Source organism: Benincasa hispida, chromosome 4 (assembly GCF_027475165.1).
Source record: "Benincasa hispida cultivar pf3 chromosome 4, pf3_genome.v1.1, whole genome shotgun sequence".
Taxonomy (NCBI): domain Eukaryota; kingdom Viridiplantae; phylum Streptophyta; class Magnoliopsida; order Cucurbitales; family Cucurbitaceae; genus Benincasa; species Benincasa hispida.
The window spans coordinates 52129698-52146683 of NC_143481.1; the positions used below are offsets into that span (position 1 = coordinate 52129698).

General features: G+C 34.6%; 1 long non-coding RNA gene across 3 annotated transcripts in view; it reads left to right on the forward strand.

Moving 5' to 3' along the window:
• LOC150036799 (uncharacterized) overlaps positions 1-15649 on the forward strand; it is a 31346-nt gene extending 15697 nt beyond the window's left edge. For 2 of the 3 annotated variants that reach the window (XR_016528873.1, XR_016528874.1), the window contains one exon: positions 7641-15649. This is a non-coding gene — a long non-coding RNA (uncharacterized LOC150036799). Of the gene's footprint in view, positions 1-2353; positions 3889-7640 lie in introns of all 3 variants that reach the window. The other variant, XR_016528872.1, reaches the window with a different exon arrangement.
• The last annotated feature ends 1337 nt before the right edge of the window (positions 15650-16986 follow it).

Genomic DNA, 16986 nt, shown 5'->3' on the forward strand with positions numbered 1-16986 from the left:
CTGAGGTGATTGACAGTTGGGAGCAACTTGAAAGAGAATTCTTGAATCGTTTCTACAGCACCAGACGCACCGTCAGCATGATGGAGCTGACAAACTCCAAACAACGGAAAGGGGAACCAGTCGTCGACTACATCAATCGATGGAGAGCTCTGAGTCTAGATTGCAAATATCGATTCACCGAGTTGTCTACTGTGGAAATGTGCACGCAAGGTATGCACTGGGAACTTCTCTACCCCGTACCTTTGAAGAATTAGCGACCCGCGCTCACAACATGGAGCTAAGTATCGCCAACCTACGAGGGACTTTTTGAACCACAAACCGAGGAAAGACCCACTTCCCTCAATTCCGACGGCTAGCAATTTCGGTAGAATTTCTCCCAAGAAGCTTTCTCAATAATCATCCAGAGAAAGTATTAGAAGTTATTGCATGTCACACTGTCTGCATAGTGGAAGTCGACAACAATCATGTGACTACCGAAGAAGTCAAAGACTCAGAAGAAATGAAGCCAAGAACTTCTATCTTCGATCGTATTAAGCATTCATGTGCTCGATCTTCGGTCTTTCAAAGATCGAGTATGAGCATGATAGGAGAAGAAGACCAATGTCCAACGACTACTTCTGCTCAAACTTCAGTCTTTAAAAGGCTAAGTATATCCACATGAAAGAAAGATGTCTAGCATCTGCTTTTGATCATCTCAAGACAACAAGCGATCAACGTAAAGGAAGGATGAAAATCTTGAAGCCAATGTCATTCCATGAAGAAAACAACGACGAAAAGATTCACAGTCGTGTCCCTTCACGCATGAAGAGGAAATTTTTTTTGTTGACATAAGTACAGAAAGTTTCTTGATAGTGAAGCCAAAACTCATCGTATTGACGAATTCTACAAATGAAGAGGATAATCAAAACCATGATGAAATAAGAGCTTCTGAAGTTTAAATGAAAAAGCTCCTCATCGCAAGAACCTAAACAGCATGATGCTCCTAGCCAGCATGAGCTTAAAATGTGAACGACCCAAAAAAAAAAAATTGTATGAACTACGTTACGACTTGATCCTTTCCATTATACAGGGTAGGCAACTTAAAGAAATTTAAGTTCAATCGTACATAAAAAGGAAAAAAAAAAAATCTCTTTGAACTACATTATGACTTGATCCCTATAAGAAGGGTATGTGCGAAAGAAACTTCAAGTTCAGTCCAGTTAAAAAAAAAAAAAAAAAACTTGAACTACGTAATGATTCGATCCCTTTCTTTAAAGGTACGAAGGAAACTTAAAGAAATTTAAGTTTAGTCCATCAAAGAGGTACCACAACCACCTAATACTACAAGATTAATGTTGATCATCCCCGTCAAAGAATGACACTTCAGATTGAAGATGCTCATCCCTATTAAGGGCAACACAATGGGTTGAAGATGTTCATCCCACGTAAGGAGCCAACACAGTAAATAAAACGCACACACGTAGAATGCACTTCGCTTCTTCTTTAAAAGTAAACTTATATTTAAATATGATTTAAATATCAAGAATGTGGATACGTTCATATTCGGAAGCTCGAAAATAATGGAAATGGTCAAAGATGTAAAAAGTCAAAAAGTTGACTTTTGACTTTGAAAAGTCAAACTTTGACCAACATTATATTCAAATATGATTTTAATTTCCAGAAAATGAATGCGGATTCATGCTCGGGAGGTCAAAATTAGTCAACACGAAAAAATCATAAAAAGTCAAAATGTTGACTTTTTGGTCAAAGTTTGACTTTGACAAAATGACTATTTTGCCCTTTGACTAAAGTTAGTGGGAAAATCCAAACTTTTGTTGGATAATTTCACTAACAAAATAGTGGGTTAGGTGTTGGCTTATAGTGGAGACATTAAGCCCACTTAGATAGTGGATTCTAGGTGTTGGGTTTTTACGAATTGATTTCATGCAATTTTTGCATGGCCTTTTTCTATAAATATGGGATTTGAATTTGGATTAAAAATTTTACCCATTTGCCAAAAAAATTTTCAAATTTGGGCTGAAAAAAAAATACTATTTTAAGGAAAATTCATAACCCAAAACCCAACCCAAAAAAACATTTCTTTTCCATCTCTTTTTCTCTCCGCTTTCTTCATCAACCGGGTCCCACAATTTGGTTCTGAGTCCAGAGAATAGTAGATCAAATCTAGTGGTGGTTTGAAAGATTTTAGGTCGAGATTCAGCAAGGAAAAGTGATTTTCGGGAGCTTCAAAAGTAATCTTTAATTTACTGTTTTTTCCTTCAATTGCATGCTTTTTTTCTTTAAATTAAAAGCAATTAGAGTGTAATTAGATCCTTATTCCACTGCGTATGTCTCGTGTTCCATAAAAAACAAGGTTACTATTGGCCGAGCCTTCGAGACAACGTCATGCAATTTACCAAGACTTGCCTTGTCTACCAACAAGATAAGGTCGAAGGGCGAAATTAACGGGTCTTTTGGAGCCCCTACTGTGCCCTCTAGACCATGGGAAAGTGTGTCTCTCGACTTCATCACCCATTTGCCCAAGGTTAAAGAGTTTGAATCGATCCTTGTTATCATCGACCGGTTCTCAAAATATGCCACATTTATCCTAACGTCGAAGATGTGTACAGCTGTGATGATTACCCAACTGTTCTTCAAGCACATTGTGAAATTATGGGGCGTCCCCGTGAGCATTGTTAGTGATCGGGATGGGAGATTCACTGGGACCTTCTGGACAGAATTGTTAAAGATATTGGGATCAGCACTGAACATTTCCTCTAGCTACCATTCCCAAACAGACGGCCAGACGGAACGCTTTACAACATGCTCGAGGAATATCTGTGTCACTTTATCGATGCTAGACAGAAGAACTGGGTCCAGTTGTTAGATATTGCTCAGTTCAGCTTCAACAGCCAACAAAGTTCCGCAACTAGAAAGACGCCCTTCGAGGTAGTGTACGGCAGACAACCACTCATGCCACATCTGGTGGACCATCCCTATGTGGGCAAAAGCCCTCAGGCACACAATTTCACCAAAGAGTGGAGCCAAACCTCTGAAATAGCTCGCACCTGTCTAGAAAGAGCGTAAAAAATGACGAAGTGGGCTGATAAGAAGCGGAGGCCCCTCGAGTTTCAAGCTAAAGTACTGATCAAGCTGCGACCAGAAGAGTTCCGTTTCTGAGGCCAGAGAGACCAACGTCTAGTACGAAAATAAGAAGGGCCAGTGGAAGTGATTGAGAAGGTCGAAAAAATCTTGTATAGTGTTCAGCTACCCTCTCGGATGAAGATCCACCCTGTCATCCATGTGAGTATCCTGAAGCCCTATCACCCCGACCCCGATGATGAGCAACGGAATATATTGATGCGCCCACCTGTCACGATAAAGAATTCAGCTGAAAGGGAAGTTACACAAATTATGGATAGATGTACTCACCGTATCGGAAGACCGAGACGAGAACTGAAGAGTTCTTAGTGAAGTGGAAGGACCTCCTTGACGAAGAAATCAGTTAGGAGCGCGTGGAAGACTTGAAGAATGCAGTTCCAGCAATCGCCGAGTTCGAGCAGGGTCAGTTGACAGGGACGTCAACCAATTAAGTGGGGGAGTGTCACAGTCATCTTGTCCAGGGCCTGTTGGCCATGGCTACATGCCCGATCCAACCCCTTTTTATTATGCTTTCATGTCAGGTATTGTATTAGTTTAGTTAGCTTGCTTTCTTCATATTTTTGTTGTAAGTGACCGCTCGCCCTTTTGCATATGCAAGAGTATCAGTTGGCTTTTTGTTCAGAATGCACTATATGGAGATAAGACTAATCATCACTTCCCCATATCTGGAGTAGTACTCTATAAAGCTGTTGTTATTGCTCATTGCTTTCTAGTCTACTACAAATATTCATTCCTACGCATCCAATGGTAAGTAATTTACCCTTGTTTATTGTCTTCAATTTTAGTTAATTAACCTTAATTATTGCACCAAGCCTTTCCTTGCTTAATTAATCGTGATTATTATTCTAATTATGTATCATGGAGTATGTTAATTTCATATCGACATCCCTCGAAAGAGGGATTTAATTAATACACACACCTTAATTCCATCTCCATACCTTTCCCTCACAGTTTTTTCTGTTTCATTCTCTCTTTCCTTTTTTTTAATATGTGACTTTTTGGATTGTTCTAATTTTTTATTGTTTCACTGTTATATTTTATTTGATCCAGATGTAGATTGTTAATTATATGAATGATGTTCTAGTTTCACTTTATTGTTATTCTTGGTAGATTTTTTTTTCTTCTTTTAAAGTAGAATATTGAATTAAACTTCTTTGGGACTAAGTATAATTTATTTAATACTTTTTTGCATGGATGGTTTAATTATTTTCACCGTTTCTATTTTTCATGACATTCTTTTGGTTGTTTGTTACATTGTTTCTACTATGGATTTTTCAATTTCTCTCTTCTTCTGTTATCTCATAATGTGACATTCTTTAATTAGTTCCCTTTTTTATATTCTTTATTTTATTATATTTTTGGTATTTTCTAAATTTCACTTTTTGTTTTCTTTATTTTATTTTCTTTATTTATTCTTCTAGCTTTATTTTGTTTGGTTCTACTATTATTTCAACATCATTATTTTTTTTAATGTTATTGCACCATGGATTGTTCCAATTTCCCCCTCTTGTATGGTCTCTTTTTTGTGTGACATTCTTTTAGTTTTACACTGATATTTTGGGTTGTATTTGCACTATATAAGGGTTCAAAAAGTCTCACCCATTTCCTTTATAGTGTAACATTATCACTCTCTTCTCCTTATTAGTTTCACTTTTTTAAATTTATTAGTTGATTTGTTAGTTTTGTGCTCAATGATATACGTTATTATAACTCTCTTGACATATTATGTATTACTTTTTGTGTCTTTTATTATTTTTGGTACTTTTTTCTTTTACTTATTTGATTATATTTTATTTCTTTGGGATGTAGCATTTATTTGTCTTTTGGCATAGTTGCCCTTTGCACTATGGATGGTTCAGCTATTATCTTTCGTTTTAGTTCTTATATTCCTTTTAATATTGATATTATTTATTTTTTGTATTCTTTATTTTACCCATTTGGTCATTTTTAGAAGTATATTCATTTTTTCTTTTGGCATAGTTGTATTTTGCACTATGGATGGTTTTTTTTTCTAACCTTTTTATGTGTCATCTTTAGCTTCAGTTTTTGTATTAATTTTTTATATTGTTATTTATTTTTTGTACGTTTTTAATTTTATTCATTTGGTCATTTTTAGAAATAGATTCTTATGTGTTGGACAAAGGTAGAATTTATTTATCTTTTCACCTACCTTTCCATTGATGGATAAGGTTTTAATTTTTTTCACCCTTAGTCTATGTTGTGTTGTCTTTTTTGTATGGGCACATTCATTTAGTTTTATTTTATTTGCTTTCTACCATAATTTGATGTATAGACTCTTCAAATATCCTCATCTAGTTTCACATTATTTTTTTTTCTATTTTATTATTCTTTGCACATTTTTATTTTTTCATTCAATATTTTTTTAGGTAAGAAATATTATATATTTCTTTTGGACCCAAAGTGGAATTTATCTATTTATTTTGTTTGACATTTTCTTCCCTCTTTTGATTCAATTGTTTGGTATTTGGTTCTAGTTAGGTACATTATATGGTTTGTTCACAATTTTTCACTTTCTTTATTCTCTATTTTATTATTTTTGGTATATATATATATATATATATTATAAGTTACTTAATTAATTAATTTCTTTTAATGATTTTTAATTTATTAATATAAATAATGCGTATTTAGGGAATAATCGAGTTAAAAGTGTAAATCTTGAAACATAGGAATCAAATTGAACTAAAACTTAAATGTCAAGGATAAAATTGTAATCTTTTGAAACTTAGAGACTAAATTGAAATTTAATTCTTAACTTAAGCATTTAATGTGCAACATTTTGAGTCAGTACTAAATAGAGACTAGACCCAAAACCTATCTATGATGGTACCAAAAAAGACTTCATTCAAACCCCTCTTTCATATAAACATTTTCTCAAAGCATTTTAGATTCAATTTTGTTTTTTTGCAAAAATTCATTTTCATAAAACTTCTCAAAATACTTTTTCAAAAAAATTTTTGTACCTTTTTTTTTGTTTGCAAAATCTTTCTCCTTAAAAAAAACTCTCATCATATTCTCACACTGTTTTCTTCCTTTTTTTCAAGAGCGTTATCTTTCAAAAACTCTACTCAAAATATTTTTTCGAAGCTTTTATTTATTTATTTATTGGGTTTTAAACTATTTCTGAAATATTTGCTGCAAACTATTTTTTTTCACAATATATTCTCAATTCGTTTTTTCAATTTAATTTTTCTTTTGAAAAAAATCTCTCTTTCAAAACTATTTCCACTTTTAAGTTTTCTTTCAAAACCCCTATCTCATCATTATTTTTTCTTTATTATTATTATTATTATTATTATTTTTGCAAAAATTCATTGCATAAAACATTCAATCTCTTTCAAAAATATTTTCCTAAATCCTTTTGCAAAAACTCTTTCCAAAACATTTTTTGTTTTCAAATATTTTCCCGAACCTTTTTCTTTTTCAAAAACTCTCTTCTTCGAAAAACTCTCTTTTTAAACATTTTCGCAAACTTTTCTTTTCAATTTTTGTTTCAGCAAAACTCCATTCCAAAAAAAAAAATTCTTAATCTTTTCCACTTCAAATCTGGTTTTGTTTTTCAAAATATTTTCTCAAACTTTGTTGTTCCTTTTTTTTTTTTTATCGAAAACTCTCTTTCAAAAACATTTTCCAATTTTTTTACTTTAAATTTTGTTTCAAAACCTCATTCAAAAATAATTTCTCAATTTTTTTTTTCTCTTTAATTTTTTTTTTTTAAAAAAATTCATAAAAGTAGTCAAACATTTCAAACTTTTTTCTCTTAAAAATTTATATGTTATTTTAATTTGTTAGTTAACTTTAGTGCTCTTAAGGTAAATTCTCTATTACATTATTTATTTCAAATATTATTGAGCAGTAATTCTTCTACTTCTATATTGTTGTCTCTTTAAGAATGTAATTGCCCTTTATCTCTCTTATATTCAATAAATTTGAGGTGGTGTAAGAAAAATTAATTGATCGAGAATCAAATTTTCTATTTCATCTTATCCCTACCTTATTGTTTTTTTATTTTTTTAGCTATAATGTGTACCTTCTGTTTTTCTAATTTTATTTTCATATGAAGATTATTATTATGTATGTGGTTGAAATTTAGGGTGGTTAATGAAGGTTAGATTTGGTCATCTTTATATTTATGCTTGTTGTCTTGTAGTAAACATTTGCACCTTGCTTTTCAGGAAAATTTTCCTTTACCTCTTTTGAAAAATTATGTATTGCTTTTTTTCTTTTTTTCTTTTTCCTCCTTTTTTCTTTTTTCTTTTTTCTTTTTTTATGTGAGTGATCTTCTAGTTTTACTTTTTATTTTATTTTATTTTTGTTACACTTATCTAGCTCTTTTCTTTTTTAGTAGATTATTATATATTAAATTTCTTTTAGACATTTTAATTCGTGTCCTACTATTGTTTGGTAATTATTGTTTTTCTAATGTTATTGGGCGAGATTGTTTTAGTTTCTTTTAATTTTATTTTTTAAATTTCCAGCGAGATTCCATGATCGAGCAGTGAGATTTGACAAAGTTTCATGTGAGATTTCATTTCCAGCGAGATTCTGATGGAATTTTCAAGCGAGATTTTGAGCAAGATTTCTAGTTCGAGCGAGATTCTAATGGAATTTCGAGGGAGAGATCGAGTTCGAGCGAGATCTTGATCAACTTCGAGCGAGATTTCGAGCAAGGAGTGAAAGATCAAGTTTGAGCGAGATTATTGAGCTGGTTTTCAACGAGAGATCGAGTTTTAGCAAGATTCAAGCAAGTCGATGAGCCAACAGTAAGATTGAATCAGTTCAGTGAGCGAGATCCAGCGAGATCAGTTGGTTCGATCAGTTTTCTCCTTTGCATGATGTCTTGCGATATAAGAAGATTGAAGTAGAACTCAAGCATGCATCCATTGAGTTTTTGCTAAAAAAATTCGAGTTGAAGAACGTTTTCTTCAAGTGGGTGCAGTGTGTTCTTCTCCAAATTCCTTTCATTCAAGCTTATTTTGAGTCTCACAACTAAATCTAAAGCTCCAAGAGAATAGTAGGGAAGATCTTGAGGTGGTTCATAGGAGATTTGGAGAAAATTTGCAGCTGAATTCGTGATTCAATAGGTTCTACAAAGGTATTACTTGAAACCATCTTATTATTATATGAGCATGCTTGATTTAAAGCCAAAATTAGTGAATTAGAATGCTTATTGATCCTTGTTGCTTCCGCTGCATGCTGATATACTCCTTCATTGGGAAGCCACTAAGTGCATACTAAGATATCTAACATGGTCAAAGGATGCTAGAATAACCTATCAAAGGTCAGAGGAATCTGAATTTAACCTAGTTTGGGAATGTTGACTAAGAACTTTGCTTAGGAAAATGACAAAAGAAGATCCTTATTGGGTTATATATTCCTACTAAGGGAAATATAATTAGTTGGAAAGCCACCCTACAATCAATAGTGACTTTATCAACAATAGAGGCATAGTGTATTGCTTTTACAGAGGCAATCAAAGAAGGTTTATGGCTTAAAGGATTGGTGAATGATCTCATATTAAATCAAACAGTAGTTGATATCTACTGTGAAAATAAGAGCACCGTTCACCTCTCGAAAAGTCCAAAATATCATAGTAGAACCAAGCACATTGATGTTAAATATCACTTCATCAGAGACAAAATTGAAAATGGAAAGATACAAATTTTAAAAGATCATACTTTTGACAATCATGTAGACATGCTCACAAAACCTGTGTCGAAGTTAAAGCTCCATAAGTACCTCGAGCTAATAGGCTTCGATTTTCCTGAAAAGGATAATATTGATAAGATCTGAAAGACACTTGAAGAAAATATAAAGACACTTAGAAGCTAATGTTGTTATCACCTCAGATTTAACAGAGGCAGACCTATGGCACAACAGATTGTCTCACATTAGCTCCAAAGGCCTTAATGCCCTATCCAAACAAGGAATTTTGCCCAAGGAGATCAGTAATAAAATGTCTTTATGTAAACACCGTGTGTTGGAAAAAGTTAAAAGACATTCATTCATCAAAGCATAGCATACAACAAAGGGCATGCTAGACTACATCCATACAGACTTATGGGGGATAACCTCAATTCCAAGCCTAAGTGGTCAAGGTATATACATCCTTTACATATGATTTTTCAAGAAAAAGCTGGTTGTATTTTCTAAAAACAAAGGATTAGGTTTTTGGAAAATTTAAAGAATGGAAATCAATGATAGAAAAATAGGCAACAAAGGAAATCAAATACCCTAAAACTGATAATGGTCTGGAGTTCTATGGTGAGGAGTTTAAACCTTTTCTATAAAGAAAATGGAATAACAAGACACAGTACAATGAAGCAAACCCCTCAACAGAATGAGGTAGCTGAGAGGCTAAATAAAATTATCATGGAAAGAGTAAGGTTTCTTTTGTCAGATGTCATCCTAGAAGAGAAGTTTTGGGCTGAAGCAACTACCTATTTAGTGTACACTAAATAGAAGTCCTCACACCTCCCTAAATATCTTAAAATTGAAGAAAAGTGGACCAAACACCCTCCCAATCTAAATGACCTTAAGATGTTTCGTTGTGTTGGGTATGCTCATCATAATCAAGGGAAACTTAAAGTTAGAGCTGCTATGTTTATGTTTGTTAGTTTTGTGGAAGGTGTGAAGGGGCTCAAACTTTGGCATCCCACTGAGAAAAGATTTATAATCAGTAGGGATGTTACCTTTAGAGAAAATGAGATAGAGGAAACATCAACTTATACCTAGAAAAGTCCTAAAGAAGAAACAACAACTTATACCACTAATTTTGAGGTGGAGAATGTTACAGAACAAGATCCTAACTCTAACATAGAAGAGATAGAGGAAGCATCAAGTGTTCATGTAGAGGGTGTTGAATGTCCTGCTAATCTAAGTCAATACTCTCTAGCAAGGGACAGAAAAAGAAGAATATAGTTCCTCCAGCCAGATATGCAGACACAAACTACATGAATCTTGTGTTGAATGCCACTGTGGCTCCTAATGATCAATAACCAACCACTTTTGAAGAAACATTGGGTGGTTCTGATGCCAGATTGTGGATTGAGGCTATGAATGAGGAAATTGACTCTTTAAAGGTTAATGACACTTGGTCTCTTACTTCTCTTACTAAAGGATGCAAACTAATTCAATCAAAGTGGATCTTCAAACTAAAAAGGGTATCACTAAAGATTAGAAGCCTAGATATAAGGCAAGATATTTGCTAAGGGTTTTACTCAGAGATATTGACTATACTGAAATCTTCTCTCTTATTGTAAAACACACTATAATCAAACTTCTTCTATCTTTGGTAGCCCAACGTGATCTTGAATTGGATCAACTAGATGTAAAATCAACATTCCAACATGGGTATCTAGAAGAAACAATCTATATGCAACAACCTCAAGATTATGAAGTTAAGGGAAAATAAGACTTGTATTGCCTCTTGAACAAGTCAATCTATGGATTTAAACAGTCCCTAGATGCTGGTATAGAAGATTTAATGACTATGTTGCTAGCCCGGGGTTTCAAAGGAGCTTTCATGACATGTATGCATATATAAACTCTACCACCTATAAAGGAAATGGCTACTTACTTTTATATGCTGATGATATGCTCCTTGCATGGAGGCCTTTTGAGCAAAGAATTTGACATGAAAGACTTAGGTGAATAAAGAAAAATCCGAGGCATTGACAATATGAGAGATAGAGGCTCATCTACCCTAAGCATTAATCAAGCATCCTATTGATATACCTCATGGTCTCAACAAGACCTGATCTATCCTACTTAGCTAGCCTTGTGAGCAGACATATGTCCAACCATGGCAAAAGGCATTGGGTGTTGGGTTTTATGTCTTAAAACTCGTGGTTTGTAAACAATAAAACTTATTTCTGAAAATTCAATAAGTTGTTATTGAATATATGTATTGCTTATTTTCGTTTTAGAAATAAATCCAATAAATTAAAAGATTCATGACTATTACATGAGTACTTGAACTTTATGTAGAGACATAAAAGTGGATCAGGTTCAAGCAAATAGTCAAAATGATCTATAGTATATAAGTAAGGTTGGGTGACTTATTCTGGTCACTCTTAGATCCTAAGACAACAAAATTAGCCTAATAAAGACTAATCCAATGAATTAATTTAAACATCAAATCTAAAGCAATATTTGAAAGTAAAGACAACATCAAAGGGTTGAATAAGTACAAGCTTTTTTACTATGGATAATCTGAGTTTTGAAGAACATTACAAGCTATTTTATAGGCCAAATGGTCGTGGATAGACCAAGAAATTCAAAAGTCATTTAAATACAATTATTTATAAATTGTAGAAAATAACATCTAGAAACTTGAAACTTAATTGCATACTAAATTATAAGTCTAAATGATAAACTAGGAACGTAGAAAGCTTCAAATTGCCTTAAATATCTCTTCTAGAAGGCGGCAAAGTAGATATGCATGTTTGACAAGGTTTGACATCATATTTCCCCATGCAGTGCACACTTGACAGCATTTTCTTCACAAAATTTACACACTTTTTTTGACAACCGTGTCATCTTCCAAAATATAGGACTTTTCCCGTGCCATCTTCATGCCATTCTCTTCTTGACTCATTGATGTAATATTATATAAAAAAAAATTCTCAAAATAATTTTTCGGTTCTTTGAATTTGCTAGTTTTTGAAGATGTAGTGTGAATTCCTCTTGAATCTTATTTGCCTTGCTTTTTGTAATTGGTCCTTTAAGTACATGCAATGGTTCAATGGTTGAATTCACATAAGAGAGATTCTTCCCTTATGTGCTGACTCTGGGTCTTGAACAAGGGGTCCCACCCTCTCATTAGCGTGAGAGGGACTCAGTTTGTTGATCGGATCATAAACCAATTGTTCATTAGAGGATCAGTGGGACTTAAAGAACAAGAGGTAATCTCGGGGGTAAAACGGACATTTGACCCAGCCATTATCACGAATAACTTGTGAAGGGTTAACTTACTAATCATGGTTATATTGAATGGACATAATATGTCTACAGTGAAGAGAGTGCAACTATGGGCTTTAGTGGAGTGACCCATTAGTTAACGAATTGGAGTTAATTCGGTGTAAGAAGTTTAGTCAATTAATCTCGGATCGTTGGAGTCCATGCTTTGTAGTCCACAAGATACCTCTGTGCTCGTAAATGGATTAGCTTTAGAACAGCGTGATAAGTTAATTTGAAATGTTCAAATTAGAATCAAGGGAATTAGTAATTATATGAGATATAATTGTGTGTTTAAGTTTTGAATTAAACGCAATTAGAGAATTAATTAATATTTAAATATGATTTAAATATTAAATTCATGAAGGTGGATTTTATGTAAAATTAATTTAACGTTTGATATTGAATTAATTGGAATTAATTAAATTGTTTAATTAATTATTTATTATTAATTTTATTGAAAAATTAATTTTTGAAATTAATTTTGTAAAATTAATAAAATTTTTAGTTTTGAAAATCAAATTGATTTTAGAAATCAAATTTGAAAAAATCGAAAAAGAGAAAAAAGAGAAAAGTTGGATTTCTCCACTCACCTTCAAGTAGCTCACACCAAACCCACTCGACTCTAGCTTCAATACTCCAAGCATGAACTGCATCTCATGCAGGCTTCTCCTTTGCATGATAGTCCTATAATATATAGAGAAGATTGAAATGGAATTCAAGCATGCATCAGTTGAGCTTTTGTTGAAAAATTCGAGTTGAAGAAAGTGTTCTTCAAGTGGTGCATTAGTGTGTTCTTCTTCAAATTCCCTTCATTCAAGCTTATTTTGAGTCCTGCAACTCAATCTAAAGCTCCAAGAGATTAGTAGGGAAGATCTTGAGGTGGTTCACAAGAAGATTTGGAGAATATTTGCAGCTAAATTTGTGATTCAATAGGTTCTACATAGGTATTACTTAAAAATGGAGAGATACAAATTTTAAAGATTCATATGTAAGACCCTAACACTAAATCTAAAGTGGAAGGTTAAATAGAGAAGAAAAATCCTAAGTAAGGATATTGGGACAAAGAGTGAAAAACATTAATACTAAATTATCCAAAAAGGTGACCAAAAGACCAAACGCATATGAGAGGGTTAAATATGTTGAACACAAGAGTGCAAGGAGGATGGAAGGAAGAAGACTTGAAAAAATGGCCAAGGGCTTGCATACAACAAACGCAAGGGCATGCGGACACAAGCACGGTATGCGTTGGAGGCATGCGTCGAGTGAGCATGCTAGGAGCGCAGGCCATGCGTCGAGGCCAAGCGCACAGGCCATGCGTCGAGGCCAAGCGCACAGGCCATGCGTCGAGGCCAAGCGCGCAGCCCATGCGTCGAACATGTATGCCCCCTATGCGTCGAGCGCTACCGAGTCTGCCGAGCAGCCATGCGTCGATGCCTTATGCCAAGTGCACACCCATGCGGCGAGACACACCCACGCGACCGAGCGCGCCTATGCGACCGAGCGTGCCTATGCGACCGAACGTGCCTATGCGGCCAAGCGCGCAAGCGCCTAGGCAGCACACCTATGCGTCGATGGTCAACACCGTGCATCCATGCTTAGTAGGCCGAGCAAGCATACCTAGCAAGCCATGCATCGAGGGTGCACGGCCACCCTATGCGTTGGTGATGGCCGACTCATGCGATGGCTAAATGGGACTTTGATGAAGGAAGGGTGAGTTGCTATGCGTTAAGGACAAAAGGTAAGGCTAATTGGTGGAAAAACTCTAAGGAAAGATGCCAATAGTTATACGAGCATAAGTCTTAAACAATTTAAGTAGAGAAATATGTTTAAGTATTTAAGTAATTTAGGTAGAAAAAAGAGGATCACACAAAGTTCTAGCAGGAGGTGGACAAAGGAGATTTCATGCAATGAAAGTCTTATCACACTAAGCAGGAGGTGGGTGAAGGAGATTTCATGCAAAAAAGGGAATTTTGGCTGGCAAGCTAAGATGAGAACAACTCAAGGCTAGGCTGGGTAGGCTAAGTGTTGGCAGCTCCAAAGTGAGACAAATAGGAGTTGGGTTGTCACAAAGAGGTGAGTTTGGAATGGCTATAAATAGAGGGGTTGGACGAAAGGGATTTATTAATACCATCATAAAAAAAACTTGTGTTGAGAGCATATTTAGAGTGTTACATTTGAGTTCTTAGGCTGCCAAGTTAATTGAAGATCAAAAGAAACAAAGGTTGCGTTGATGAGGTATTGAGTCAGCCTGGATGCACAGCCAACCCACACCCTGCGCGCATGCCTTGCAACACTGCGTCTGTCCGCGTGCCTCGCTCGACGCATCCCGCGCGCTAGCCCAGCATAGCTGCTCCCTCGTACGACGCATCACGCCCAGCGCAACAGGCCATTGTGCATGCCCAACGCATCAGCCCTCTGTGCGGCATAGCACGCCCACCCTGCCTACATCCAAATGCCCATATGCCTACCACAGTCCAAATAACCTGCTAATTTTAGGATTTTGCCTAAATTGGAGTAGAGTAGGCTGATATTTTCATTATATAATGGTATTTTGGCTATTTTGACATTATCTATTGATATAACAAGTATTAATTGGGGAATTTTAATTGATATGGAGGAATTCTCAGGAAAATATTCTCAAGGTGATTTTAGTGGAAAAACTTGCTTGCGGATGAGTGTTTACTTAGTTTTATGCGTTGATATGTGGATAAATGCATATGTAAGTGCAAAATGCATGCTTATGATGTTATGTTGTTTACCATGATATTGTTTGTGAAATTTCTATGGAAACTGAGATTATACCCGGACTACATAAGTTAGCATGCTTAAAAAAGGTACTTGGCGAGAAAACATAGTCGGCCTTGGTCAGCGGGAAATAATAGTCGGTGACGACCGATGGAAAACATAGTCAAGTAACCTAAGCATGACTAGCGGGAAACGAATTGTCGATATGCACATTGGCGGAAAAAGTGGGTTATAGGAAAGTTTCCATAAAAAGTTGTTATGATTGATAATATGTCCATGATATAAACTGCCAAGTATAGCATGGAACTGGAGGATGATGATTGAATGAATGTACACATGACCATGCATAAATTGTACTGGAATTGTGATTATGTGATTGATTTCCCAAAAATATGTTTTGCAAAGTGATTATTATTTTAAAAGCACCACTCACTGGGCTTAGTAGCTCACACTCTTCCAAATGTTTTCTTATATCCCCCTCCTCTCCCCCCCGGTGGCAAAGCGAAGCGTTTAGGAAGGAGTCTACAAACCACCAAAACACTAGGACTTGGTAAATTCTCAGGGCATGGCTCGGATCATGTGATAAAAGAATATAGGAAATTGAACTCTATGTATGAAAGTTAGATAGATTATTGTAAACATGTTAAAATCTTTAATAGATAAGGGAGAAATGTTAAATTAAAATGTTGTTTTGGAATACTACTGGTATATCCTCATGCTCCTTTCCAAGTCTTGGGGGCTAAGGCTAGGGAGGGGGTGTGACATCATACTTTTGACAATCTTGCAGACAGGCTCCCAAAACCTGTGTCGAAGTTAAAGGGCCAAAAGTACCTCGAGCTGAAAGGCTTTGACGTACCTGAAAAGGATAATATTGATCAGATCTGAAGACACTTGAAGAAAATATAAAGCTATATTTAAGGTGGAGAGTTGAAAAAGTAAATCCAACGGCTACGTGTTCTTTCTTTTATACATTTCATGTAAAAACTGATCTCCCTTAGACATTTATAAAAAGGAGCTCTCAGTACGTAATGTTTTTATACATAGAAAAGAAAAAACAAATAGGTTGTACTCACATTTTCTTCAAAAACACGTCTTCCCATGGAAGTAGGCCTTTTCCCTTAGTCGAACCATGTTAAAACACTAGTGTACTTCTTCTTCCTCTTCATCTTCTTCATTTTTAGCTCATTGTTACCTACATTAAAGATAGTGTTATTAAAGCCTTTTAATGTCGATTGCAACTGAAAACCAAGAATCAAATGAAGCCCTTTAAACTGACATTGAAGCTCAGAATCTATCCGTTTTAACAATTATTGTCCTTTTTTTTAAATTCCATTGTCGAATCCATTTTTTCGGTCAAGAAGTTAAAAATGACATTATATGTCTCGTGTTGGATCAGGAAATGTCCGTCATTGTTTTTTTTATTAAAAAGTATATTAACAAAAATTTGCATGGCAAGCCATTAATATTTGTCTTCCACCTATGAATTTATCTACAAACAAGAATCAATATTTCCAATCCATTACATATACTCATCAAATATGAAATAAACACACTAATCACCAATATTTGCATAACAATAACAGACTTTCATAAAGTACTTACACCAAGCTATCATTTCTCTCATTCACAAATATCAGGTAGTACTAATTCCATGAATACTTAACACCAAATACCCCATAAACACAAAAATATTATACATAAATCTTCCAATAAACAGATCATGGTTAGATAAATGGTTAACAAATGAATGCAAATTTACCTATATAGGTTTCAATTTTTGAGAAGACCGATGGTGTTGGAGATCGTGTTTGGCTTGCCATGTTTTCAATCCACTAAGTAGTTTGAAAACATTAGTTAAACATAAATACTTCGACTAAGAACTAAGAAAGTTCAATTACACTTACATATTTAGAACTCCATGAAAATCCTCTTGAACCTTACTTCGAAGAGAGTCCAAAACATAAACACAATTTTCTTCTAGATTGATTACAATCAATATCCAATGATAACTATAATAAGTAACAATTTTGAAATATTAGTACGTGTATAATGCAAATTAAAAATAACTTAAGAACTTGTATTTACTTACCCTGTATTATATGGAATAAGGACAAATTG